General features: G+C 35.2%; 1 protein-coding gene across 2 annotated transcripts in view; it reads right to left on the bottom strand.

The window, feature by feature from the left end:
- Positions 1-27,690, bottom strand: part of chas (chascon) — a 160,727-nt gene that overhangs the window by 93,536 nt on the left and 39,501 nt on the right. Inside the window, exon 1 of one of the 2 annotated variants that reach the window (XM_074175824.1) lies at positions 24,793-24,956. The exons of the other annotated variant lie outside the window; for it this stretch is intronic. The gene's annotated coding sequence lies outside the window, so the exon portion shown is untranslated. Of the gene's footprint in view, positions 1-24,792; positions 24,957-27,690 lie in introns of those variants that run through there. 2 annotated transcript variants of the gene reach the window in all.

Consider the following 27,690-nt stretch of genomic DNA (forward strand, 5'->3'; position numbering starts at 1 on the left):
AAAAAAAGATGTTGTTGCTGCATTTCAAAATATTTCATTATCAGCGAGAAGTAATACACGAAAAACGGAAATTTTTGCTGCTGATATTAAAAACACTCTTCTTGAACTTCTGTAAAAGGCACCTTGCTACGACATATCATTTGATGAATCATGTGACATTGCTGATGATGAACAAAATGTCTATTTTAGTAACATTTCTTGATATTGAGTGTCAGATTTTTAGGGAAGAGTTGCTAGCAATATTGCCGTTGAAAGGTTACACTCAAAGAGAAGGTCATTGATGAATTTATTACTAAATCTAACATTAGTTAAGATGAAATTGTGAATCAGATTCTTTATTGATGTAGATTTGCCTATTGTTTCGAGAAAAGAAAGATGTTAGAGTTTGAGTTTCAGTTATTCATCTCTAAGTATTCAAATAACTTCCAATGTGTATAAATTAGCAATTGTTTCATTATATTTTTTGTTTCTCATATTCTCAACATTCAATGTATTGCCAATAACATTGTCCTTTCAATAAATCATTCATGAGTAGATGAAGGCAAAGGTCTCCCCCACGAAACTTTGAAGTACACCAGAAGTGTGATAGATTTCCACGTGAGAGAAATTTTTATATAATACTGTGATGAATTTTAATTCCATTTCGAATATTTATAGTATCAACTAAAGTCTATCCGAATCCAAGATAGAGTAAAACAAAACAAAACCGAAGCGTGATGTTCACGTGCTCGCCCAGTGTCAGATGGAAAGGGCAGCGTTCATTGGTGAATTCGCCTTCTTGGTACGAGTTCGGTACCAGCACAGGGTTGTAATCAGTCGTTTGCGTTTTTGTGTAGCGTGCGTTATAGTATATTGTTTAAAATTGTTTTCCAAGATGTCCAGTACAGACACTGCTGATGACACTGTGAGCTATCCTCCGAGTCCAGCCAGGAAACGATCCAAAAAAAGACATTTGAGTGTTGAGATGAAAGAAGTGATTTTAAATGTGTTCAAGAAAGAGATGGAAGAAATTGAGACATCGACTGTCGACGAAGTCGTATCGAAAGTTTCCGATGTTTCTGATGTTTTACGGGAATATAAGCAAAATCATACATTTTCCAAACAGAATACAAATCAGAATCGTCAAACCATTATAAAATCAATAGATGATGCTCATAAACATGCAATCTTGAGTACTTTTTCAGAAATGAAATACCCACGATAGGCAAAGTACTCACAGAAATAAATGAAGATGTTTTATTGCCAAGTTTTAAGCGGTCAACATTCCATAAAGTATTGAAACATTTGAATTTTGTATGGAAAAAACGAGGGCGCACTAGTTTATTGTTGGATAGAGAGGAAATTGTGTTATGGAGGAGAGAGTATTTGACCAAAATTAATTATTATAGGGAACAACAGAGAACAATTCATTATATGGATGAAACCTAGGTTAATGCTGGTCATACTACCCTTAAAGTATGGGTCGATGAAACAAAGTGTGACCCCCTCTAGGAGGGCCTTTTTAGATGGACTATCCACCGGATTAACAAATCCATCAGGTAAACTTATATTTATATTAAGACCTGCCTCAATCTCAATATATAAAAAGTAAACCTCGTATTTGTTATATTTACTTACATACCTCTTCATAATTTCAGGTAAAGGAAAACGGCTTATTATTTGTCACATCGGCAATGAGAATGGGTTTGTTGCTGAAGGGCTGTGGTGTTTCGAGTCGAAGAAAACTGGAGATTATCACGAAGAAATGAACGGTGAATCTTTCGAACAGTGGTTTTCCAAAGTTCTACCCCATCTGGAGGATAATGCTGTGATTGTAATGGACAATGCACCTTATCATTCGCGACGGTTACAGAAGATTCCGACAACGTCTTCAAAGAAGGTTGAAATCCAAAATTGGCTGCGATCAAAGAATATTAGCTTTGAAGACTCAATGCTAAGAGTACAGCTAGTAAAAATTGTCAAGGAGCGCAAGTATGAATACCAAAAATATATAGTCGATGAGATGGCAGCAGGCCAAAACAAAATTGTCCTTCGCCTGCCTCGATACCACTGCGAGCTCAATACCATCGAGTTAATATGGGCGGATGTGAAGAATTTTGTAGCTCAGCATAACACCACGTTCAAATTTGCAGATCTCAAAGTACTTTTTGATGAGGCTTTGAAAAAAGTCACAGCGGAGAAATGGGAGAAGTGTGTTCGGCATGTGATATCGGAAGTCGAGACAAAGATGTGGAAGCTTGATAACATAATAGAGGCACAAATCGAGTCATTGATAATTGATGATTGGTGAGGATGACACTACTGATGAAGAGACAAATTCATCTAGTTGAATAATTTTGATTGATATTCCTTTTGATTTTACATAAAATAAAAATTATCAATAAAGACATAATTGCGTCTCTTTTCATATAATGCTTGAGTGCGCTGTGAAAAATCCAATGAAAATCTTTTTATATTACACATTTTATCTGCATTTTTCCCGTTAAACTGCAAAACTTGTGCATTTCACTCGTTATTATAAAAAAGTTTTCCTAAGTATGATATAGCATTTGCGATCAACAAGATGTTGGTTCTGAATACGGCCCTGGACAATTCTTGGGATTTTCAATATCACGTGCATAGGGCATGTCAATGTTTACATCCTCTCTATCTTGGATTTGAATTTGCTTCAGATATGAAAAGTGATTGAAAGTTAATTGCTTCCTTTCTTTCTCCGTGAGTTTTCTATATTTTTTTGTTCAAGTATGGTGAAGTAAAAAGCCAAAAAGCATTTTGCCAGAAACTAATATTTCATAAAAACATTTCCTTTTCAATTCAAATAGGAAATAAGTACACTTTTTTCTACATGTTCAAATATCCTTCAACATTGTTGATTGGTGTATACGCGAGAGTGCTGAATATAGATATGAAAAGCCAATTGTGCTTTGAATAATTACAGCTTCTCTTCGGTTTATTATTATATTCTCGATTATAAAAGGAACTGAAACGTTACTGGCCCGTACCACTTCTATGAAAACAATCACCCATTATTTATTCCGCAAGATACGAACAGACACGTGGGAAATTTGTGTGAGGCTATAAAATAATAATAATTATCATCTCGCGGTATAATTCTAATTTCTTTCTAAGTGCAGATCTCGTTTTCGCAATGCTTGACCTTTACTTTCATAAACGGCTCGGATATTAAATGATAAATATGCCAAATTATCATCCAAAGGTGAAACGGATATCTTTGAAAATGCTATCGATATAAATATTTCACCAGCCGTAATCATCAGTATTTTTATGAAAACTGTTTTATTCATTATTTATTGTCAATTAATGTAACGACTACTTAGAAGTAATTATCATTTCCAACTAATAACTGAGTCGTTTCGAAGCTGTTGACTCATTCGACAAGGAATATGTTTCATTTCTGATATTTCAGACAGTTCTACAGTGCGCATCATAAGTGTTACCCCCCCAACTTACTCCTTACCGGACTCTTGTTAGGAAAAAAGCCAAGAGACACGTTAATTTTTGATTTCTACAGTGTACATTTTTCTATGAATAGTTCACCCCTAATTTCATCCCTTACAGAGGGGAGCGACTGTGTTGAAAAATCTAAATAGCATGGGTTGGTGAGTGATAGCTCATTTGGAAAGGAGTTTCATACTCTATTCAACCGTGCAAAGAATTACACCACAAACAGAAAGGCAACTAAACTAACACTAACTTTTTCCGTTATTACAGTAAATATTCAAAATGTTCCCCGTTGACCTCCTAGAAAAAATATAGTCTATTTTTAGTTTTAGTCCTATCGCTTTGCAACACACACACTTCCGTAATCCGCGCACGCAACTGCTGAATAGAGTGACACTGAGTCTCGTAGACTTTAGATTTTAGGTAACCCCATAGAAATAAATCTAAAGAAGTTAGATCTGGTGATATTGGAGGCCATTTCACAGATTCTTGGCACCCGATATTCATCGTCCTGCATAAACAGTATTCGAATAATTCCTCACAGCAACTGCAAAATGAGGAGGAGCTCCATCTTGAATACTGTCCATATCAAATTCTTCTGAATCATTTTCGACACTTGCCACTATCAGTGGATCTACCACTGTTTTCAACATTTCAAAGTAGAGGGCACCAGTCAGATTTTTCTCAATGAATAACGGACCTATAATGTGGTCACCCAGTATTCCTGCCCACACATTACCTTTTTGGGGAAAATGGGTATGAGTTTCGCGAAAAAATTGAGGATTTTCATCGGACCAGTATCTCACATTTTGTCTAAACACCTGACCGTTTGAAAAAAAAGTATCCTCATCACTGAAACAAATGTGTTTCAAATAGCTGAGATTTTGCAAAATATTGTTGGAGTCAGTTCACGTACCATTTTTATTTTGTAGGGATGACATTTATTTTTTTCAGAACTCTCAATACCATCATCAGCGGAACCTCAAGGCAACAGTTCTACTCGATGAGGATGGATTATTCACAAATTTGCTCGTAATGTCTACTTGTTTATCTTCCCCTGTAGTTGATCGCACAAAACGTGTTTTATTTTGCATACTGCCGTTCTCATAAAAATTGTCACTAACTGTTTGAAATGATGACAAATACGTCTTATTTGACGTCAGAACGATATCATACAATCATAACTCTTCAATTAATGTAGCACTCTTCAATTCCTCTGCACGATTGAATCTGTTCTGTTTAAAATCTGTTTATCCGTTAATCAGCTGTCGACCCCATACGAACGACAACTCTCAGTTGAGAAACTTGTGAGGGGACTAACGAGGTCTTACCTTTTAACGTGTGATTCCTAACACGGTTGTAGAATCATTCCAGCTTAAGCCAGATAAATTCTCTCGAGAAAAATATCTGGTCGAAGCAGGAATCGAATCCACGGTCTTCCGATCGTGAGTCGGGCGCACTACCACCGCGGCCAATTCCACAAATTGAAAATAACATCCTCTATCAAATGAGCTGTTACTCGCCATCACATGCTATTCAAATTTTTCAACTGTTCATACTCAAATGCACATTGTAGAAATCAAAAATCGACGTGTCTCGGCGATTTTCCTAACAATAGTCCAAGGTTTCAATTTTCAACGTTCGACCCCAAGAGAATGACCGGTACAAGTACCACGGAATGTATCATTAGATTTGTTTGAAAACCAAAGCCTAAACCCAACGCATTTGTGATTCAACACCAACCAGACTACGCTGTTTCGACCCGCCGTAGGCCTCGTCAGTGATGCTAGGCTGAACGAAATATGTATTGCTGGACTCAAGAGCACTTAAAAGACAAGCCTGAGTAGGTAAGGGCTATGACATACCTCCTTGAGTAGACGCCATCTATGGGATCGATATCCGCGGATATCAAAGATAAACGAGGCTATGGTTTTCAATCTCAAAGAGCCGTCATTTTACAAGCATTGATGACATTAAAAGCGCATCATTGAAAGAGCTAAAGACTATTAAAAAAATCAAGTTTGAGAAGTTTTTCGAAAAAGCACTGGCGTAAGTGCATACTATCTACTGGGGGCTATTTTGAAGGGACAGCATTAATGTAGACCAATACATTTTATTTCCTCGTATATTTGTATGTCATACTATTTCTCGAAGCGCGTTTCGATAACCACCAGGAGATGATATCTCCTGGTTAGCAAAACGCACATAGATGAACATAATTTTTGTTCTGAAAACATATTTTCAATAGAATCATTCTCGTTAGGTGAATACTCATTTTAGAACCTTCTAATTTCCTATTTTTTCAATCCCGATCTCCAGAAATATATACAGAGGAGGTGGGTCTCCCCGATCTCCAGAAATATATACAGAGGAGGTGGGTCTCCGAAAATTTACAGGACAGCCTGTCCAATATGGGGTAACTGGATGAGGCTCCACATCTAATTTCTGAAGAAACAGGCTGAAATAGCAAGTGATCTCGAACTGGAATGACGGATCATTGTCAGATTTGAGTTTTTTCGGAACCTCGAATTGAAAGAATCTCTTCAATAAAACTTTAATGATTGATGGTGACAATTGAAAATACAATCTCCATACATAAAAGTAGGTACAAGTATTCGTCAAACACTTTCCATATATATTTTTCATCGAAAAAGAGAGAGAGAGAGAGCCAACTTCAGTTTGGTTGGATGTTGCAGCACTGAGCACTGAGTCCCTCTCTAAGGACCAGAAGCGTGACCTTAGAAGTCCAAAAATACCTACATACTCTCGATGAGTAAGCCTGATGATCTAGCGCCGACGAAATCACAACTATGTTTCCTCTTTAATACCTACATACACTCTTCAGTTCTGATAACAATTGTAAAAAAAAGGTTGAAAATGGGGTACTATTTATCATACATATACAGGATGTAATTAAATAAGTGTAAAACATTCAAGGATGTGATTCCTCATCGAAAAAAAGATAGGATCTTTCATATAAAGAAATTTCATTGGAGCATCCCTTGTTAAGATACAGCCCCTTAAAGGGGATACATAAAATTTGTATAACAATTTTTTTCACAAGCACTAAAAAAGTTACAATATTGAAATTGACCTGACGTTTTGTACTACCAAAAAGACACTTAGCCAGGAATCTATTTGGTTTACCCCATGGTTGTAAGGGGTGGAAAACGCAACCCCTAAAATTTATTTCCCATGTACCTTTTTGTCTTATTATTTATTTACCATTTAAAAATTTATTTCCGATAGCCTGTTTCATTCTCTTGGGTTTTTTGCCCAAAATAAACCAGTTCGTAGCAAAAAATTATTTTACGAACAACTATAGAGATACATCGTCATAAATGCGAAAATACGAAACTAATCTATCTAGTAGGTCGCTATTAGCGATAGTGACAATTAAATTGGTATGGCGCTGTCAGTTTGTGAATTTTCGAAGTTGCATTAATACTAATTGTGTGTTGTTGTTGTTCTGTTCTTAATTTGTCACTTTAATAATTCACTTGTTATTAAAATGGCATAAACAAATGAGGAATTACGTTTACGGTCTGTCGCAGGGGAATGGTTCAGAAGCTTCTAGAAGATATGCTGAAATGTATCCTCAACGGCAGCATCCTTCACATAGAATATTTGCTCGACTTCATCAACGATTACGAGAATATGGTTCATTCGACAAAAGAACGCAGGATTGTGGACGCCATCGAAAAGTACGAACACCACAGCTTGAGGAAGCAGTACTCAATTTGATTGAAGAACAACCTACTACCAGTACTAGAAATATTGCTTTCCAGCTAAATGTTGATCATATGACGGTATTTCGAATTTAAAAGGAACAACTCTTAATACCCTTACCATCTGCAACAAGTACTGTTACCGAGAGACTTTCCGAACCGTCTTGAAATTTGTAATTGGATTCTGGAAATTATAAGAAGAAATTGTGACTTTCTGAAGACGATAGAATTCACAGACGAATGTAGTTTTTCTTGGGATAAGATCATTTATTTTCATATTTACCACATATGGGCTGATGAAAACCCTCACGCTATTATCGAAACTAATCATTAAGAACAGTTTTCTCTTAACGTGTGGCTCGGAGTTATTGGGGATGATTTAATTGGGCCTCACTTCCTACTTTTTCGATTGAATGGTGAGGCATACGTTCAATTTTTAAGAGAAGTGCATCCAGTACTGCTGGAGGAAGTTCCTTTGGGAGTCAGAAGGGATATATTTTTTATGCATGATGGGGCACCCGCCCATTCTAGTCAAGTAGCACGTCAGCATTTAACTGAAACATATTGAAATCAGTGGATAGGTCGAGGAGGACCACAGAACTGGCCCGCTCGATCCCCGAATCTCAATCCTCTCGATTTCTCTATTTGGGGTCATTTACAGCATTTAGTTTATCGTACTCCTGTTCGCGATGTAGATGACTTAAGAAACCGCATCATCGATGCGTGCAGGGTAATCAGAGAGACGTCTAGACGCATGCGTGTTTTGTTATTAATAAATTACTTTTGTTTATTACCCTTTAATCGTTTAATGCAGGTACTAACTACAAAATAACAATAAATCCAGTTCGCATTTATGACGATGTATCTCTGTAGTTGTTCGTAAAATAATTTTTTGCTACGAACTGGTTTATTTTGGGCAAAAAACCCAAGAAAATGAAACAGGCTATCGGAAATACATTTTTAAATGGTAAACAAATAATAACACAAAAAGTTACATGGGAAATAAATTTTAGGGGTTGCGTTTTCCACCCTTACAACCATGGGGTAAACCAAAAAAATTACTGGCTATGTGTCTTTTTGATTGTACAAAACGTCAGGTTAATTTCAATATTGTAACTTTTTCAGTGCTTGTGAAAAAAATTGTTATACAAATTTTATGTACCCCCTTTAAGGGGCTGTATCTTAACAAGGGATGCTCCAATGAAGTTTCTTTATATGAAAGATCCTATCTTTTTTTCGATGAGGAATCACCTCTTCGAATGTTTTACACTTATTCAGTTACACCCTGTATAACGACAATGCTAAAAAATTGAAATTTGTGCAAGCTAAAGTCTCATCTTTAAATGTGCTATTCCTAGAACTGCTCAGATACTCAGTAAGCATCCAGAATCCCAGAGCTGCATTCGAATTCTTATTCACAGTAGCAATGATTTCATGAATAGGAGTCACCAACCTGCCGATTATGGACTGACCAAAGAGAATCGACATTTTATTATATTTTCCCAACTAGAATTTCATCAGGGCTATCAGCTATCAACATCTTGAGAAACCTTCGATCGTATACCTCTAATATTTGTAATAACGCAAACGAGAAACAAGGAGAGTCAAGAGCTGTTGCGCTTGATATTTCTAAGGCGTTTGACCGTGTATGGCATGAGGTTTTGCTGGCCAAACTTCGATGCTATGGCTGCAGTAGAAGGATGCATATCTTAATGAGGATACAGCCGAAAATTTCATCAGATTATTACTTTCAGATAATTATTTCAGAAAAATGTACACCAACATAATGAAAAAATTGACAATCAAACTCTCCAAGCTGTGAAATTTAAAAATTAGAGTTATTTTCTGAACTACTCTCGTATAAGGATTCCAAGCCTTATAAAAAAACGTTATCAAATCAGATTACCACACTCGTAACAATATCTTATTGTTATCCAGAATGACAACTCCATCTATTTCAACCAAAATCATGTCTTTGCGGTTATTGAGTAACAATTATTTTTCACCACCATTGACTGTTTTAAACAATGTGAAAAGTGCATTCATTGTTGTTGAGTTGCACTGCTTCCGTTTCAAATTATTCTATTGAATTACTTCCGTTTCCTGTTGCACTAAATTTTCCATGAAAAAATTATAATTTCAATCAGGCGTTTGGAGAGATATGCGTCAATAAATTCGAGGAAAAGCTATTTGTTTCGTCAGTGTTGAGAATTTTATCAATTTCATCATGTGGCCGTCAGCTTTCTCGGAATATAATATCAAAATTCGGTATTGTGCATGAAAATATCACATTATAACAAGGCACTGTAACATAGCACTGTAAGGGGCGGGGGATCTTTGCTTTGTTCATTTTTGATGACATAGGGGGCGGGGGGGGTTTAGATAGTGATTACGTCAGCAGTAGTCATTTACATTTTTAGACATATGGCAACCCACACATTGTCTTTGTTTGAAAACTGTCATGCTCATTCAAGCTCAGACTGACAATCACAAAACTCACTTAGATACCAATTTCTTCTAATGCACATGGAATATAGAATCAAATTGCCTGATCACGAATCAATGAGCGGCATAAATTAAAATCATCAGTTTATGCTGGTATCAAAATCACTTCCAGTATGCTAGGACAACCGCAAGCCGTTGGATATTCTGGACCAACATACATTGCTATTCGAATTAAAAAGCATAGTTCATCTACTGCTAAAGGTAGGTTTTCCTAGCGACGTGTTTTAACTTATCACACGGTGTTTTAATGTTTTCCTAAAGCGTGTTTATTTTTTCAGTTGACGTACTGACGGACAACGGGCAGTGTCTCGGGTGTGTCATTATGGAACGAATCCAAAGAAGATAGAAAATTATTGTAATGATTATTCTTAAAAAAATGAAAAATGATGAAGAGGACCATATTTTCTAGAAACACGCGAAATTTAGAAAAGAAAAAAGTGACTTTTATAAAAATCGGGAAAACGAGGGGTTTCTCAAACTTTTAATCGATAGTCATCTCATTGATGAAGAATAACAGTTCAGAACCCAACTAGCAATTTCGTATTTTATAATAGTTGCGGAAACGTTTCGGAGAAACAAATTATAAAACTACATTTCTCCCAGAAATGTTTTCAATGTGTTTATAAAACTGCTATGAATAGGAAATTGACACCGTTTTATAAAACATTATACTTATTATCAATATTTTGTAAGGCTTTTTACAAACACTACAAAACAGTTTTATAAACATTTTGGCAGTTACCATAAAGTTTGTCTAACACTCTTCAAAAGTAGTTTCGTAAAGACTTCCCTTAATGCACTTTTGCAACATATTTAAGCGATACCTATAAAATAATCAGAAGACAGTTTTATTAGAGTTTTTTAGTAGTTCCAAGTAGGCGTTATAAAATTCAATACAGCCGGAAACGATGACAATAAAATAAAAAAGTCTTAAAAAATGTTTTCTTGAAGACGCAAAAAGTAATTTTGTATTGGAAACTAGGAAAATATAAATGATATGTCACCAACTGAAAACTAAGAAATAGAAAGGTTGAAGCCATTTTAAAATTTCACTTTTGCACTCATAAAACTGTTAAAGACATTGTTTGTGTTTCGAAGATTGATATTTTTACTGCAAATGAAATTTTATTGACAAATATATAGCCTATTATTAGCAAAATTTAAGCGCGCCACTCATTTATAAATGTTTTCGGTAAAATTATTAATTGTACAAAAATTCACTCTGTCGAGGTATTAATTTTCTAGTCACAAACTTAACTCACTTCATTCTAAATAATATAATGTTGAAATATTTATGTATTTTTCAGCTGTAAATATCACTATTTGTGCGGTATTTCATATTTTCAACTCATCTAATTTCAGTATCCCGTCAGTAAACCGTTATTTTAACACTTCGACACGTGTTTCGATCACCAAGTGATTATTTTCAAGAAGATTTGTGTTGGGGTAAAACTCCAGTAACATATCTTACTCTTTGTTGAACACCGTGTCAATAAACTTTGTTTGAATGAATATTATATGCGTTAAAGTCCTCTATCCTGAATCTATTTTCTTATTTCTAGAATTATGACTGCTGTTCATGAGTCAATAAAAAAACAGAATACATTGAAAGAACGATGCATATAACAATGTTTAAGTAAGCATGGGATGGGGTAACAGCTTTGCTTACTTTTGCTGACAAGGGGAGTGAGGGGATGAATAATTGTAATAAATATGCTTTTATAATGCTTGGCCCCCAACTTCAAAAAATCTTACTTCATGGGAGGTAGACTGGAACTTTCAATCGTGACTTCGAGCCTTCCATTTTTACGAGTTTTACCTTTCCGTTCACCCCGTTCTAATTATTTCCACGATAAATTCACGACATATTTCATAACACAAGTAAAAGTAATTATATTATTCAATCCACATAAAATTTTTCATAGCTCTTGAAAACATAAATAGAATTCGATTACGAGTATAACTTTAAACGACTACCTATATTCTGCATTGTATCACGTTGTTTTTGATTATAGATTTCAGTTTCGATTATATCTGTTCGCGGATACTTAGTAAATCAATAGTTTGAAAATTATACGTTCATTGCTGATAATGATGCATGAAACTTATTGACTGGTTGCAATCTAGGGTGTAACATAATAAGTCAATTTACCATTATCGCAAATTTTAGACTCTTTCACTCATACACCTCAGATATCGCATCAATTTATTTGAGATAACCATTACCGAAAGGTGGCGTTGGAGTGACGGCAAAACTAAGGAAAACAAAACAATCTATTAGATGTTTGTTAATACATCAATGTAAGTATCATTAGTGATCCAAATGATATTATTACATTCTTTATCGAGTCTATTCCCCAAACCAAACCATCGGATGAAATAATCAATTTTTATAAATCCAACATTCTTACTGACTCTGTGTTCACTTTCCATGAAATCAATGATTTATTTACCTACCTACGAAGCAATTTCTGGTATAAAGAATAGGGCTAAGATTATTGATGGATTGGCTATTGATATGGTCAAATTATATTGTCCACATATTATCGGTCGGTAGCCAAGCGGTTCGGCGTGGGTGCTTTGTTCACTCACTCGAATTGACTGCCGTGTTGGTCGTTGGTTCAAGCCCTAGTATGAACGATCGATCTTCACTTGCTATCGTCCAACCCGTATTAGGATTCACACGTTAAAAGGTAAGACCTCGTTAATCCTTAGCCCGCACAAGTTTCGACTTTTGAGGGTTGTCGTTCGTAGGGGTGCGACAGCTGGTTAACGGAAAAACAGATTTTAAACAGATTTTTTAAACAGATATTCCCTACATAACGCATATAATAAATTTTTGTATGATCGAAAATGTATTTCCAAATGCATGGAGACGGGCGATTGTGAGGGTTTTACCAAAAATAAAGGCTCCTACTGAATTCAAAGACCGGCACGCAATTAACATTTTGCCGATGCTTTCAAAAATTTTAGTGCTCGACTGACATGATCCGATTGATGACTACAATTGAGTTGGCAAAACTGGATGGCAGAATAAGAACAACCAATACATTGAAATCTCTTCTCACACGTTTGAAAGTCAGAGTGTCGATGATAAATAATATACTTTTTAATGTGGCTACTATAGATTGAACTGTGTGTGCTTCGTCTACACCGAAACGATGAGTTGAAGGTGGAAATTCAAACATGAACAGAATATGGGACCACGTCAATCAATCTTGAATCAGAATCTAAAACTTTCCCAAAAAAATGCTCACTACAATAATTGTTTTAGTATTCAGTATTCACATAAACATGTTACAGCTTGTCAAATCTAGGAAGCGACTTAGACTTGGCTTAGAGCTCCCCTAAGATGCGCGTTCGTTGAGACACTGTGTGAGAGAGAAAGAGGTTAGGTTAGGTTAGCTCCAATGTGAGTGGGTCTATTCGACCCTCCACCGCAACCCGCAAGGGTATATTGGGGCTCACACCTATTCACACTCGACCAAATAAACCCAGCTTCTTAACGAAGCCGAATAGTTTGTATGGTGAGTGGTCTTTCAGGTCAGATGAGTGAGATATAATTCTCAAATCTCTTCCCAGTTTTGACAAGATGTGTTGGTTTATATTCAGTTTCAGGTTATATCGAACTTTTCAAGGTGACATTTTCAATTTGCCCTTCAATACCCTTGGTAAGATTCTGTGAATTCATTACCATGGACTGTTCAAAAATTAAGGTGAATGTTCAAATTTCGTGGGATACGTACATTCGATTGGCGATTTTTCAATGTTGGTACATCATTCTCGAACATACGTTCACAGTATCAGCTGTTTAGCGTGTTCAATTTGTTGGCTAGAGGCATAAAATTTAGAAGTGTTTTGCGTGCTCAGCGATTTTCATCTATAGAAAATAATTGATCGAAGACTTTGCATCAAAATTTGTTTGAAAAATGGAATCGAGTGCTCAAAAACAGTTGGAATGTTAACAGTGGCATACGGTGATTGTACTCTCGAGTAAGAAAAATGTTTGAAAGTGGTACAAGCTTTTCACAGAATGTCAAAAGATGTGAATGACGACGCTCGCCCTGGACGCGAAAATATTATGAAAGTGAAGAAAATTAGTAACATAGCGCAAAATCCCATGTATTTTCTTACGACGCTTCATTCTAGCGAATTTTGGACTTCAGGGCCAGTTCACACAGAATAGAAGCGACAAAGGTCCGCGCCTCTGCCAGACGTCCATTCTGTGTGAATTAGGCCACAGACTTTCAGAACCCACTCTTCCACTTTTGCCGTCATACAGTCGACCAATCAGAAGCCACCGTGCATACATCGGGAAATTCAAATCAGTAGATGAGCAAACTTTTATCCCATGTATTTTCTTATGGAGCTGACCTTTTTGCAATTTTCATAACATCCGATCGGAATCTTGTGGAACACCCAATTTGAGGTAGGTGTGTTTCGGAGAGTGGGAGAGAAACGTGTGACATAATCGATGCAGAGAAGAATGGAATGAGAATCGGAGAGATTCAAAGAGCGTAGCCCCCCTTGGGCCCCCATGTATGTAATGGAGAATCGTCAAATCACTATTAGACAATAGTCTGGTTCACATGTACTCGATTTAGTTATTTTTATTTTTGCCTCGAAAGTTCAAGAAAAGGTCCGAAAACGCGCCGATGAAAATTACAGAAGTTATAAACAATTAGGTGAAAAAAAAATGGGGTTTTAGTTTTTCCTTAATATCTCGGAAAATTTTCAAAATTTTAAAAATTTGAAAAAAGATTCGAAAAGATAAATGAATTTGCGTAAAAAAAGTCCCAACTCCCGAAACTATATCTCGATTATTTATAATTTTTACAGAGCCCTGAAAATAGAGCCAAAAGCGGGTAGTCTGGCTCCCGCGCGCCTTTCGTCACTCTGACATAAAAACAAAAAAAAATATTTAAACATATTAAATGTAAATATTAAGGAATGAAAAAATTCATGTAATGTTGGGATACATCAATAAACAATAATCCGCAGTCAAAAAATTTGTATCCCAATTTTAACGTTAATTATAAATTTGTTAATTAATAACTTTTTCTGAATTGAAAGTTAATATAAAAATCTCTATAATCATTAAACTAAAACCCTGGCATTTTTTTACTTTGGTGAAGTTATCCTTAATAGGCAAAAAAATAGATTACCGTTGCCAAAATTTAAAAAATTGTCATTTTCTAAAATACATTACAATTTTTTTTTATTTTTTATCGTTTCAATGTCTCATGGCTAAAAACTAATTAATAATATTTTTTTTACAGCTATTGTCAATAAATTTATTATAAACAAATACATTGTTTATGAGCGATTCAAAACTTTTTTTTGCATCATTGACAAAAATCATGATTTAAAAAAAATGGTTTCTTAAAAAAAATTCTTTTCTGCTAAAAAATACGTTTGTTAATTAATAATCGTTTCTTGCAACTGAATATTAAAATTAAGGACCCGTTTTTTTTTAATCATAAATTCTATTTGTCTTTAAGGTTTTGAACAAACTTTTTTTATTCTTTTTTTAATTGTTTAATTGTAAGATTGGGGTTGGATCAAATCTGAAACAATGTTCCTGCCGATAAAAACAACGGAAAAACTGGCGCCTGACGACTTACTTGAGCTGGTTAATTGTGCCTGCATCGATATCGAACTCTAATCGTCCCAATGAAAGAGCTCAGGAGAGCCAACATCAAAAAAAGCACAACAAGTTCGATCAAATACTAGGTTTTGCTCACTGTTTTCGTAGATCACCGTAGCGTCGTGCATGGGAGTTCTTGTCATACAGTCGTACGGTCAATAAGGAGTATTATCTTGAAGTTATGAGCCGCTTGAGGGAAGCAATACGAAAAAAAGTCCGGTATTGTGGAAAAACAATTCATGCTTTTGCATCACGATAATATACTTGTTCAATCATCATTGCGTGTTCGCATTCACAAGATTTGGGCCCCTGCGTCTTTTTCCTGTTCCTAACATTGAAGAGACCCATGAAGGGTCGGCATTTTTGCGTCAATTGAGCGAGTTCCTGAGCGAGCTCAAGGACTTACCAAAAAGTGCATGTCAGAACTGCTTTGGAAGATTAGAAAAAACGCTAGCACAAGTGTAGGAGGACTACTTTGAAGGGGACAAAATAGAAATAGATGAACAAAAAAGTAGTATTTGAGAAAAATGAAAATTCTCCTTATTTTTTGAACAGACAAGAAGAAATGCCCAGAAGAGTTCAAAAGTCTTCAATTGCACCAAAAACTTCTTGAAAAATTTGGTACTGTGTGCTGTAATAAAAATTCCACTTTTTCACAGCTACTCTTCAAAATCCATAGTTTGGCAGTTGTCAACTCAGAAATTCGTACGATTCTCCATTATTATTTAATTTTCAATCTGAAACTAATTTGAAATACAATACCGCAGAAAATATAAATGTTGATCTGATAGTTTACTCGAAAATTTCGTTAAACTCGTCTTTTTTCACACGCTGCATTTTTGAGAGAGCAACAAAATCGTCTTTCATAGCCACTTTATTTGTGCAAGTATCACTCTGCCTAGAGTAACTGTAACTAATTATTGTAAGGATATACGTTACAACCTGTAGACATGTGTATTTGATACCAACGTCCAAGGTGATGCATAATGACACTAAATTACTTGAGGGACTATGATTGTGCAGTGACCTGTGTAGAAAATAGTTTCAGATGTCCACTTATGGAAATGTTCCAAGTGTTCGATTTGAGGTCTAAAAATACATTACAGAAAATTTCGTCATTCAGGCGAGATAAAACAAGGTAATAAAACATTCATTTGTGTAGTCACAAGGTTTAATTTTGAATGAAGTAGCTTTTCGTGAAGAACCAAAATATAACTTTTAATCAAAGAAAAAACTCTAAGATGATTGTAGATACAAGATGAACCAGACTTAAGGATGTTATGCAGAAATTGTACACAAATGTTCTAAAAATAAGTCTTGCATAAACTCATTTCGTTCAGATATGTTGTATGATGTAATCCATAAGTTATATGTGAAAAACACATCAGACGATGATGACATTCGAAAATTTAGATATGTTCTGAGTAGGTATACTAGAAAACGATATAGAAAATAGATAAAGTAGAAAATGAACTTCTTGTTTTTGGCTATTTGCTTAACATACAACATAAAACAAAATTCTGAGCCCGTCAACGTTTTCCCCAATATAACTACTCAAAAATGAAATTGTGTCAATCCTGATTGAATTCCCATTTTTTGTCCTTTTGAGTCACCCAAATATTTCGTTTCTGTTGTTATCCTGTTATTGTCAATATTTTATTCATTTTTATTTAATTTTTTCTTTCATAGATTTCATTTGAGACAATGGAAGGCCTGTACTATAACATTTGACTGAGCCTTCTACATAAAGGTGCGTATTCAGCAAAAAAGCGAGCACGAGCGAACAAGAGTGAACGACCATTCTGTATCAATAATCGTCTGGTGAGTACGGGCTAGCGAGCGAACGAACGTACGCTTGTTCGCGTTCAGAAAAGATCGAGAAGACGGCGGTACATCGAAAGGTGCTCGCACAAAGTAGATGGATCAACTACGAATACAAACTTGAAGATATTAGCTCTGGTGTGGACGAGACATCAATATGTCGAGCAAACACGAGCGAACATGTGCAAACATACACGAATATTCGCTCATGCTCGCTCGTGCTCGCTTTTTTGGTGAATACGCACCTTTATAGAGTTAGTTTCTCTAAAATGAGGATCTGTAAAATGCAGGATCTTTCTACCTCAGAATCGATAAAATTTTGAAAAATAACGCAAAATAATATTTTGAAGATGAATGACATGACAGGAAATTATACCTAACTGTGCCATTTTTCAAAAGTCGACAAGAGCGGTAATGCGAGTATACATAATGATGCGAACCATCTACTTTGACTTCTCAACTTTCAGACATTCTACCAACGATACATTCTTAATACAATAAGTTAGGAGATGCAGCAATGAATGTATCCCAATTATCACTTGGTACAGGTGGATTATGTCATTTCTATGGTAACTATGATGTAGAAGAATGCTGAAAAACCGTACTCGAAGCAAAGTATAAATTTTATCGATATTGGTAGATATTGTAAGAGCTGGAAAAACCAGATTCATCGGGATAACCGGATATCCTGTTTGCACTCTCCTAAAGTTCATCCAAAAAAGCAGCGTTCAAATTCACAAGATAGTGTCTTACTGTGGACTAAGATAGACGACACTTTGAAGTCATTCATACCTGAATTGGAGAAGAGGAAAATTGGCATAATTAATGGCGCAGCGAATTCAATGGGATTATTGAGTAATTTCGGACCCCAAAAATGGCATTCTGGGAATATTGGCAGTCTACTACAGCCTGCAACAAGAAGGGCCAGCAACTGTGCTGGTAGGAATAAATACGACGAAATTGTTAGAATACAACTTGGATGTTGCGTTTAATGGAATGTCTGAACGAGAGCGAGATGTTTACAAAAAAGTTCTGAAGATTTTCTTTCTTATTAGTCAGTGGGCTATGCTTGAAAACTGGCAGTAAACAAATCTAAAGCAAATTAACTTTAAACGTTCAAGCCAGTCTCGATATACCTACACAGGTCAATGATGGTCACTATCTTGCACTGACGAGTGGCTAATGAGCCCGAAACCGGTCTGTAAGTTTGCCCGTTCCAAAATTGAGGGTCGACTCTTTCAGTTGTATTGCCAATTGCATATGCAGGAAATTTTCTGTGAAGATTCCTGCACTGACGCCTGTCGGATATAATCGAACGCCCTTCGTGGTATTAGCCAGGAGAGTAGGTGTTTTCTGTTAGGCTTCAGTCCATTAAACCTACTGTGTAGGTATATCGAGACTGGCTTGAACGTTTAAAGTTCATTTGCTTTAGATTTTTCTAAAGATTTTCACAAAGTCAACCACTGAGTACTGGGAAAGCTGATGTAAAGCGAAAAATGACGCAGAATATTTCAAATAAAATAAAAGGCATGGTCCTTATTTCAAAACCATACGTTCACGTATGGCTGGTTCATACACACTTCACTTCATCTTAAGAAAGTGGTCACAATGGTTAATCATTGTAGTCCGGTCAAATTGGACCAAAAAATAAGAGTATCTAAATTCCCACCAAGCTGAAAATCAGTAAGATTGTTTAAAATATGATTAAAAATGAAATTTGAAAGTTCCCCATCTTTCCCCAGCATGGAAAAATTTTTATTCAAGGTCAAAAGTCAAAAAAAAGTTTTTTGCGATTTTCAGCAGAACGGTAAGTTTTATCATAAAAATACTTCAGACAAAAATCAAAAATTGTAGATCATAAAATTATCTACAAAAAATGTCCTAATACTTTTTTCCTACGTGTCACCGTTTTTGAGATATAACGATTCAAAAAGTTGTAAAAGTTGTAATCGTCATAATATGCACACGTTTCCACGCCACCTATGAGGTTGTGTACTCAGTGCATTTTTTTAACGTGGTTTTCAATGTTGAAAGAAAAATTTACTGCTGAAAATATGTAGGTAAAACAAGCTGATAATGATGCTAATCTACTGATAATTGATACAACAATAGAGCAATTCAATTCGACAAATACAACTATTGTTGTTGGTGAAGATGTAAACTTACTTGTATTACTCACTGCTCTAACTCCAACTGAAAAAACTATTTTCTTCTTAAAACCAGGAAAAGCTCAACATCCATCGGAAATATATTCATCAAAAAGTTTATCTACTTTTGCAAAGTGTCAAAATCATGTAGGTACTATTTTTACACGCAATAACTAGCTGTGATACGACATCTGCATTTTACAGAAGGGGTGAAATAACAATTTTCAAAATGTTCGAAAAACAAAATTTAGTTCAATGTGCTGAAGTTTTTAAAAATAGTAATTCAACTCGACAAGAAATTATCACTAACGGCATTCGCTTTCTTTTTTTTAAGTATGGAGCTCCTAAAAAACCTACCTGCTCAGATAAATATAGATATGCACGTTTCGTTAAAAATACCAAAAGTAAAAAACAAGTACAATTACATTGTCTTCCTCCAACCTCAGTTGCTGCTCATCAACATCTTTTAAGGGTATATTACCAAGTTCAAGTGTGGATTGGTTATCAGCTAGACCCTACAGGCTGGGTATTACTGGAGTTTTTTCCCAACACCAAATCGTTATTTTTTCACCTCGACACGTGTTTCGATCACCAAGTGATCATCTTCAAGAGGAAGATAAAACTTCCTCTTGAAACACTCCAGTAATATTCATTACTACACCAAAGGTTTCAAACAGTACATCACAAAAACCTACAGGCTGGGGTTGGAAATTGGTCAACAATTCATTATAACCAGTCCAAACGTTACTTCCACCTGCGCCGAAAAATCTGCTGAACACAATTTTTTTCAACTGCAAAAAGGAGTACAGTGCTAAATGTGGTTGCAAAAAAGCCAGACTGTTGTGTTCTCTGGCATGTACACATTGTCAAGGCCGGTCGTGCTCTAATATTGAATCACCAACAGTGGACGGTCCGTTTGATTCCAACGAGGCGACATGCGACACAACTGACCCGTGGAATAGGCCCACTGAGAAACCACGTAAAAAAAAATAGTGCTAAGTACACTATCTCATAGGTGGCGTGGAAACGTGTGCATATTATGCACACGTTTCCACGCCACGTACAACTTTTTGAATCGTTATATCTCAAAAATGGTGGCTCGCAGGAAAAAAGTATTGATACATTTTTTGTAGATAATTTCATGATCTACAATTTTTGTCTGAAGTACTTCCATGATAAAACCTACCGTTTTGCTGAAAATCGCAAAACACTAATTTTTTTGACCTTTGACCTTGAATAAAAATTTTTCCATACAGGGAAAAGATGGACTTCCAAATTTTATTTTCAATCATATTTTAAATGATCTTACAGATTTACAGCTTGGTACGAATTTAGGTAGTTTCGAATGTCCAAATTACCCGGACTATTGGGAGTGTTTACTTTTTCTTAGAGGAAAGCTGTGGTTGAATACTTTTTCATTGAGAGATATATTATTTGTAACATAACCCTGCTTTTTGTGAAGTGTAACACCGACATAAATTTAATGTTATAAACAAGTATTTTATCAACTTTCCCTTACAACTCTTAACGTTCGCCAATTCAAAATTTTTCAAATCACCAATAACTCAATAAATTGAGGTCTACAGCGTAAGCGCTACTTTTTCTCCAACAATGGTGTATGGATTTATCAATTTTAATCATTATTGTAAAAGTATAAGTTTCGTGTGTGAATCAGCAATTACAGTACTTATGCATTTCATCCACAATAATAAATTTAAAAAATTTTACATTTTACGTAAGATAATATGTTATATTCTACCAATGTTCTGTGCCACCGCTAAGAGCTAACTGGCTGAAGCGGTTTATTGTAAATGAATAAAAAATATAATATTGTTAATATGAAATCTTATTCATGTCAGAAAGCCATCAATTTTTTGAGAGAATGCTCTTCATAATTTTTTTTCGAATGTGAGTTGGGCTGAAAAGTTCATAGGCTAACATAGAGAAAAAAATTGATTTTATTATCAATTATAACTGCCTTCCAGGGCGATACAACGATTATAGCGGTCATACAATCTTCATCGGCGCTAAATTTTTCTTTCCAGCGATGCGAAAGCAATTCATGCAGTTTTGCCATCATTCTCATTGATTTGGGACACGTTCCATTGTGTTGATGACACATCACTTTTTTTATCTTCAAATGGGGCCTTTTTTCGTGATTTCATTCTTCAAACGCTCCAATACGGCTATCTAATAGTCCCTGTCGACGGTTTTTCCCTTTTTAAGATAGTCAATGAATATTACACCATGCGCATCCCAAAATACTGATACCATAACCTTGCCAGTGGACTGTTGTATATTTGCAAGCTTTTGAGTCAGTTCACCACTTGCAGTCCATTCAAATGACATCAATCGTTTTGATTCTGTTGTGAAATGATGGAGCCATGTTTCGTCCATTTTCTCATATCGACACATAATTTCGGGTTTTTCATGGTGGAACAGCTTCAAACACTGCTCAGAATCATCAATCCGTTATTATTCTTGGTCGATTGTTAGCTCGCACGGTACCACTTTGAACAGATCTTTCGCATACCAAAATATTCGTGCACGATATGTCCACCACGTTCCTCTGATATCTTCAGAGCCTCAGTTATATCGATCAACTCCACTTTGCGTTCATCCAAATATACGTTACGTGGATGACACCTTTGTCATCTGGAAACATGGAAGAGAAGCCCTGAACCGTTTCCTAAACCACTTGAACGCCCAACACCCGAGCATAGAATTCACCATGGAGAGTGAGCAAGACCAACGGATAGCTTTCCTAGATGTAATAGTAGAACGATGTGGTACCAGACTAACCCACAAAGTGTATCGAAAACCCACACACACAAATAGATACTTGCATGAACTATCGAACCAACATCTTAGTCAAAAGGAGTCATCTCAACTCTAACGGAACGTGCTCGGAGAATATGTGAACCAGAACATCTGGAGAGGAAACTGAAATACCTTGAAGTGACCTTGAGATCTAATGGATACAGTGCCTCCGAGACCAGAAAAGACATGAAACCGAAGGGCACCACTGTTCAGAAAGCGAGAAAGGATCAGATGGTTGCACGCGCATATCTAGCGTTTATTCCTAGGGTCACGGACAGAATTGGAAAACTATTGGGCAAACACGACATCGAAACAGTCTTCAAACCCACGAGGAAGATACAACAAAGCCTCAGGTCGGCCAAAGACAAAAGAGACAGCAGCAAGGGTCTATCGCATACCGTGCACTTGTGGAAAGGTATATATCGGAACCACCAAACGATCCATGGGAACAAGACTAAAAGAGCATAAAAGGAACTGCAGACTAGGCCAAACGGACAAGTCAGCTGTGGCAGAACACGCACTTAGTGAAGGAGACCACATAATTTTGTTTGAAAACACTGAACTAATTTCCCCCAACCAGGGATATCATAGCCGACTGGTACGGGAAGCAATAGAGATCCACAAACACACGGAGAATTTCAACAGAAAAGAAGAAGCGGTGAACCTCAATCGAATATGGAACCCCATTTTAAGGAATTCTAGAATAACGAACAGGACAACAGGCAGCAAGATTGTTAATGTTCCAGGTTCAAGTGCAGGTACGAGTATAGGTACGAACACAGGTACAAATACAACTGATTACCTGAGAAGGTTTACAATACGCTTTACGAATCCAAAAAGGTAGTCATCGGACAGCAAGCCATGATGGTTGAACCTCTGAAGAAGCTAGCCACTCGGGCCAGCGAAACGTCAGGAAAAAATTTCAAAAATCCACGGCTTTCAAACTCGAAAAGCAATGACACTGAAAACTAAGTAAAGTTGTTTCACTCAAAATGCTCTATCCCACAAACTAATAATCCAACAGCTGTAGAATTTGTACACGTTTTTTTGAAGGATAGGGTTAACTGAAAATTATACAGATTCAATACTATTAGCGCCATCTGTGTATTGGCCTACGAACTTTTCAGCCCACTTGATATATCAGAGTTCATACCACCTACAAGATTGAAAATTCGTAGGTAGACTAGTAATACCTTAAAAGGAAATATATTGATGATCTTCGACATTGGAAGTGTTATAACCAAAGGTCTACCGCAATGAAATTTCGTTATATAACGCACCAATTTCTATGAAAAAATATGTTACATTTTTCGATACACCAAGTTCTACAGAAAAGTATCGATATCCCTCAGTTTCCTAGATTTTTGACATGTTCGTAATTTGTATAGATTTCGTTACTTACATTGAATATGTTTCTTGTAAATTTTCAATTTTGAAATATTGAAAATTTGCTGGGCATTCAAACTGATTATTTATTTTCCATCAATTTATTGTCTGCTGAATAAAAATGGAAATTGGTTCAACTGATATATTGATATTTTCGATTGTTTTCAAAATACGGCTTGGAATTAAATTTTAATTTTTCTTTGATATTTTTTGTACTATTACAGTCATTATGGAATGTGTCCAACTCTTCTGAAGAATTTATAAAAATGAATAAAATAGGTTCCGTGCCAGTTTTTTTTATATTTTCGATGGCTGTCGAGCTACGTCAATTGACATTTTTATTTACATTTGTTATGAGGAATTCAAATTCGTTGAGGTTTTGACATTCCCATTTCGAAATAATTTATTTTAATATTTTGTAATTCATGGAAAAAAACTGTTGTCCATGGAACTTCGACAAAATGAACCATTTTCTCAATATTCGATTTTACTTTTCTTTTTCAATAGATCTGAATATAAAGACGAAATTCATTTACATCCTAAATTGCATAAACATATTTTGAAATATTTATGTAAACAAAAGCGACGATTAATTATATGCCTAGCTCTCACAAATGATTGATGTATCGGAAGTGTATTTTTCTGTTCTCAAAATCAAAAATTTTTCATAAAAATTCCTCAAAATAAATAATTTTCTTTCCTCAGTTCAAAGGCAAAAAAGTCCCTTCACAGGGTTATAATACAGTAACTTTTTGGGATTAACTTTTTAATTTGTTTTTTATAACACTAGTGCAGATTCTCTATTGATCTAGATTCATTTTGCAGGTAGTGGACGATCAAAAACTCATAAAACATCAAGAAATAGTGACAGGCATACAAAAACTGAATTTCAAAGAATATTTTCAATTTCCAATCGAAAGGGGTATATTTTTAAAAGAGATTAGTTTTTGAGAAAAAAATATTCTGGCGGTCTACTCTTTTCTCTTTATGAAAAGTTTATTTTGAACTTGATTGCAATTTTTCGTTTTATATAAAGATAGAGAAGTAGATAGCCAAACATTTTTTTTCCAGAAATTCTCAATTTTATCACACCTTCAATAGCTAACGATTTTTCTCCGAAATAAAATTTGAATCATACCAAACTACTCCAGGTATTTCTTACAATTGCCCATTCTGAATGTATTTTTTCAGGAAACGAACTACACTGGAGCCACCTCAAATAATTATTAATATTTGCTATCAAAACAATTTCCTTCAAATTTCCTCAAATACGCACTAATTTCGAACACAAACAGCATGTCAACCGTGGCACTTTCTTTACTCTACACTAATCACATTTTAATTCAAATCTATTTACACTCGTAACTTTCACGATGTTCTCGATGTGCCATATCCATATTTTCCGTACTCTGCGCTAGGAACCGATCAGCACGTGAATTTTTATTGACTACTCTACTATTTCTATTCTAGTACTGAATAAATATGCCATTGAGAATTGCACCTAGCAAGGTAGGAACTATAGACTTTGTTTACTATCTCCGCGGGAAACATTATATTCAACTACTTAGCACGGTTGCTTCGACTATTCACGTTTAATTCGATCACGTTTATTATTTGTTTGAAGATGATTGACATGATGAATTTCATTGGTTCGGACTTCCATTATCAAATATTATATAAAACTGATTTGATATCCCTGAAAGAACTAATAAAAAGAAGAATTGAAACTGAATAGCTGAAAATAACAATTACATTAGGCAAAAAACCTGAAATGAAATAATTATGAAATAAAATACAAGTAAAAATAGAACAATTGAACATAAAGATAAAAGTTTCGACGTTTCGATTGTTAGTATCCACAGTCGTCTTCGGTTTCAGGTGTCTTGTACCGAAACTTCGAAGTACACGATTGAGGATTATAGTGTTTCATGAAAGTGACATTATTTATCAATAATTTTTGATATGTCTCATTGTGTAGCGTTCCTATGAATTATATTTGTTTCAATTCCATAACGAATTTAAACGAAGGTAAATATTCGTTTTGAGGGCACCCGGCGATTTTGAAAAAATGTTTGAGTGTACTTACGTATTTTGATGCGTAGATTATCCGAAAGAAAATCCGAAAGAAAAAAGCGGCGCTCTCCCTATTTACAAAGTTACAGCCCTTTAATTTCAGAAAAGGGCAACTTTTCAGCCTTCTTTTTCACAAGACAAACTATTTTAAAACACAACCATTTATTCACTAGGTCACCTTTACACCTCATCCCTCCTTTCTTGAAATAAGGGAGAGCGCCACTTTTTTCTTTCGGATTCGTAATCTACGCATCAAAATACGTAAGTAGACTCAAACATTTTTTCAAAATCGCCGGGTGCCCTCAAAACGAATATTTACCCCTTAATTTTCTTGCAACATATCTGGAAGTACCCATAAACTCAAATTTATGCAACTTGTCCAACGATAACACAAGTACTACCAATTTTTAAATCGGAATCTCACACGAGTGTTGCAAACTATACAGGTTAGAACACGATGACAGTCGGTCAATTGTATTTTGGAAAATACCGGAAGTCGGTACCGGAAGTCGGTACAAATTTTCTTATTTCAAATAGTACACACTGTAATTCTTGTTGAGGTAACTTCTGAACCGCTCGGTATATACATATATAATCAATGCCTGCTTAAATTAGTTTAAATTTATGAAAGAATATTTTTTTTATCATTTCATCAACTATATCTTGATAGAATTCTTATTTAAAAAATTGTGTATTCGTCAACAAAGCCATAATATGCCAGATCACCTGATTTGACATTTTTGTTTTCCTAATAGTATGACCTAATTATTTTTCATTGTTGAAATGAACAACCTTCCCAGGAATGTACTACTATTCTAGTTTCTTAGTACTACATATTCCACTACCACGAGAAACCCTCCTACTACATGAAGAATTTCATTCAACCATCAATGGGAAAACATCATTCATCCCTGCTAACCCGTTGAATAAATCTTGTTATGGAGTATTATACAAAAACAAAAACAAAACGTCACTAAACTACACATAAACCACAATTTAGTTACTAGAATTAACAATATTCATTGATAATTACACATAAACACATAATCCACAATTTAGTTACTAGAATTAACAATATTCATTGTAGAACTCATTTGAAAAATCTGTAAAACATCAAATATTCTTCGAGTTTTTTGAGGTTAGGTTGAATTGATTCTGTTAAACGCATAGATATTCAAATATTGGACTGGTGTATAGAAAGAGAAAATTGAGGAGAGTATTATTGGAGAAGGATGAAATACTTTGGGTAAGGTGTTACCTCCTAAATGTGAACCAAAGAAAGAGACAAAATGGAAAAGATGGAATAATTGAGGTCATATATCATTTCAACATCTACAGTTTGTCTTTCCCTACTGTCGTTTCGCAAGGTATCAAGAAGTATAATGATGGGACGTCTGATCTAATAGTTATAATGTCTATACCTAAAAGCTAGTGACAATTTCTAATTTCATGAGTGTTTCTTGTTGCACTTGTTCGTCTGGCTGGTCGAGTAAACTTATTCCGTAAAAGTAAAATTTATCAAACGGTTTGACTGATTTATTTTTTGAGCATTTCGCAAGTAAAGAATTATTAATAGTTCCCTTCAATTTTTCAATTCTATAATTACGAATATAATGGGTGTTTTACTTTAAAGAGTGGCGATGAATGGCAATAAACATGGAAAACTAGTTAATTTTGGTGTTAAACGGTGATCGTAATGATATATCAGAAGTACACTGAATATTGAGAATGAGAACAAAAATTGATTACCATTACCACCAATTGGTAAGGTTAATAATTACACAAACTAGTTTTCCATCCCTCTCGAATAATACTTTCCTCAATCTTCTCTTTCTAAAGACCAGTCCAATATTTGAATATCTATGCGTTTAACAAACAGAATAAATTCGACCTAACCTAAAAAAGTGGGAGCGTATTTGACGTTTTACAGAGTTTTTAAATGAGTTCTACAATAAATATTGTTAATTCTAGTCAGAAAACTGTGGTTTACGTGTAGTTTAGTGACGTTTGTTATACATTACTCCAAAACAAGATATATTCAACAGGTTAGCAGAAATGAATGATGTTTTCCCATAGATTGGTTGAATGAAATTCGTCATGT

This window comes from Leptinotarsa decemlineata, unplaced genomic scaffold (genome assembly GCF_025532065.1).
Source record: "Leptinotarsa decemlineata unplaced genomic scaffold, Ldec_3_MD MMD2_tig00001393_RagTag_RagTag, whole genome shotgun sequence".
NCBI classification, from domain to species: Eukaryota; Metazoa; Arthropoda; class Insecta; order Coleoptera; family Chrysomelidae; genus Leptinotarsa; species Leptinotarsa decemlineata.